Here is a 2,969-nt window from a genome sequence, read left to right as displayed (position 1 = left end):
GCATTGTACTGCATTGGTCATTGGCGTTCGTGGATGTTGGCATTGGGCATGGGTATTCAATCAGAAGTTGTCAAGTATGGTACCCGTTTGGCAACGAGCACATTTTTGGGCATAGCCAACCAGGGTTTTCACATGGGCGTTCAGGGGTGGATAGGCCAACGTCATGGTGGGCAACGCAGGGGCAAGTCGATCCAGTACATGGGTAACGGAGATATATGGCCAAAAAAACAAGGAGAGGGAAAAGGGGGAAAGCAATAAATTTTAATTTAATACAAACTATACTCATTACTCTTAGTTAACGAAGCAAGCTTAAGTTGTTCTGAAGACTAACACAATAATGGATTGCTACATTGACCGTGGCTAACAGTATGGATCTTAATGAGTTACTTTATCTGACTAAACTACTTTTTACTTTTAACATAATGATGTTTCAGTAGCAGGCTGGCTCATGAATGTAAAACACAAAAACTGTTGAGATCCATATTACTGAAACCTTGGGCAAGTTGGGAAAGTTAGCATTCCAGACCAATTAAATTATCTGGACTTAGGTGATGTATTTATTTACTTAAAACAAACAAACAAACAAAACCACTAGCTGCCAAAGTTAGTGAGCGTATGTATGATTCCTGACCATTTCAGCTTAATCCTCAATTCTAGTTGCTATAGTTTGTGAACTTAGATGGAACTGATTCTGTAATAATATATTAGCAAATATTGTGTTGAACAGTCTTGCTTGAAAAAAATGCTGAAATTGTAGCTGATGCTAAGTACAGGAGTGTAAACAAATGGAATTTAAGAAGCATTGCCAAGTTTTTTAAATACATAATATTTATGCTGATCATGTGTCTTATCACAAGAGTCAACCCACTATAAAATATGAATAGGTAAACAAGTCATGACCATTTAAAAATGCTTCCAAGTAATAAAATGTTTCTTTACTGTTCTATACCTGTATTTAAATCATGCAACCTTAACATCAATGGTTTTGTGCTTTATGTCCAAGCTGTTAAAGTAAGAACAGATGGACCATTATGTTTTTGTTTTTTTTTTTTAAAGGAAGTTAAAGAATTCCTCTATCACTGGGTTAAGCCAGCCACCTGCAATAGTTTTCAATAGTACTATAATTGATTCACACATATGGGAAATGGTACAGTTAAGGGTTTTAAGCTTTGCCAATATTTCTCATTAAAGATGTTAACTCATTTGAAGTGTGTAATTTAGAGGAACCCTGTTTGAAAGCAGAGAGGTTTAATATAAACCTCTCCTCCCACATAACTTAAGATGGGTTTTATTACAACACAAACTGAAAAACTAAAGTTATCTCTTCTAACAATCATTATAAATGGCTTATAGTTAGATTACTGTTGTCTAGATTTTAATTTCTCAATTTCTAGAAATGTATGCAATCAAATTTTCAATGTAGTGCTCTGAAAGAATCGGTGTTAAATTAATTCAAACTCATATATACTCACATCTGTACGAAGTGCCTTAATATTTTTGCCACCTTTTCCAATCACTGCTCCAGCATTCTGGAAAATAGTTTTCAGAAGTTATGTTATGCTAATACAGCACAGACTACATTTTTGAACTGAAGACTAAGAACAATCTATCTATTTCTGCACTACCTTGTGGGATGCATTTAGGGGTGGGGTGGGGCTTGTTTTGCTTTTGAAAGGTTCAAATTAAATCAAAATATAAACTGACATGGTTTTACCATGGGGGAAAAAAAAAAGGTCAAAACAGCTCTTACCACTGAACTTTAGAAAGAGATAAAAATACTCAATAATATTATTTCAGTTTTGAATTTGAGTTTCTAGGCAATTCTGCCTGTGTTAAAACCATCTCATAGTTAGAGCATGACTGAAAAAATACCTTATGGAATTCCATGCATGTTATATAGGTCAAGGATTTTCCTAATTTATTTGATAACTTTTTTTTTTTAAATATGTTTGCAAATTTCACTTTCGCACTCCAAACATTTGATAATTTCAAATGCTACTTTTGGTTTAAACCTATGTAACTCAACTGACCACTGAGGTAGGTACAGTCTGAAGAATGTAAAGCCAATATAAACAATTGCTAATCTCTAGTTGCTAAAATCAACAGGAATAAACTCAGATATTCAAGAGGAGCAATTGTAAAACTACATTTTTACCAGGCTATTTCAAGAGCTACATGCAAAATTATTGCTTTTATTATGCAGTTCATACATGATGCTAACAGCACCACAAACATTTTGCAGCACTCCAATTAACTTGACTATTCATCAGAAATGCCATGCAGAGTTAAGGTAACATTCCCCTACCCCGACACAAAAGACTGAGTTACTTCAGACAGTGCAAACATCTGTAACGACTGGAAACACTAAAGGAGATTCATAAATAGCAATTTTACTGTGACAATTTATACTAGTCAATGAAGCAATTGCAGTCCCTGAAACATTACTCCCATATTTCCTCCTGTTGATCCATATAGATTTACTAAATCTGGGAAAATTACTAAAATCCTGAGGAAGTCCTCATCTTGCCTCTCATATTTAATTTACAATCATAAGCTGATCATTCTCTAAACTGCTTGCTTTCTAAAGACTAATACACAGTCATTCCCCGGAAACAATTACATTCCACTCAAACATAAGAAAAGTGGCTTATAATTTCTATTGCTTTATTTTTTCAATGAGTACTTTTTTTAAAATCAGAGAAGTCCCATAGATCATTAAAGACTCATCCTTGAAAAAACTTATTGAAGATAATACCATTGCAATATACTTCTACTATCATTCATGCACACTTACAAATATTCCTAATAAGTTATTTTATTTTAAACAAAGCACACGTTCTTTCTAAACATACACCACAACATACACTTTGTCACCACTGTCTTAAGCAATGGTATAAGCAGGAACATAGCAATACTGAAAAAGCATACTTTGCTTTGAAGCAAGATGCGTAATTCAACCATCTCATCTG

Source organism: Aquila chrysaetos, unplaced genomic scaffold (genome assembly GCF_900496995.4).
Source record: "Aquila chrysaetos chrysaetos unplaced genomic scaffold, bAquChr1.4, whole genome shotgun sequence".
Lineage (NCBI taxonomy): Eukaryota > Metazoa > Chordata > Aves > Accipitriformes > Accipitridae > Aquila > Aquila chrysaetos.
Note: the sequence above shows the minus strand (reverse complement) of the source record.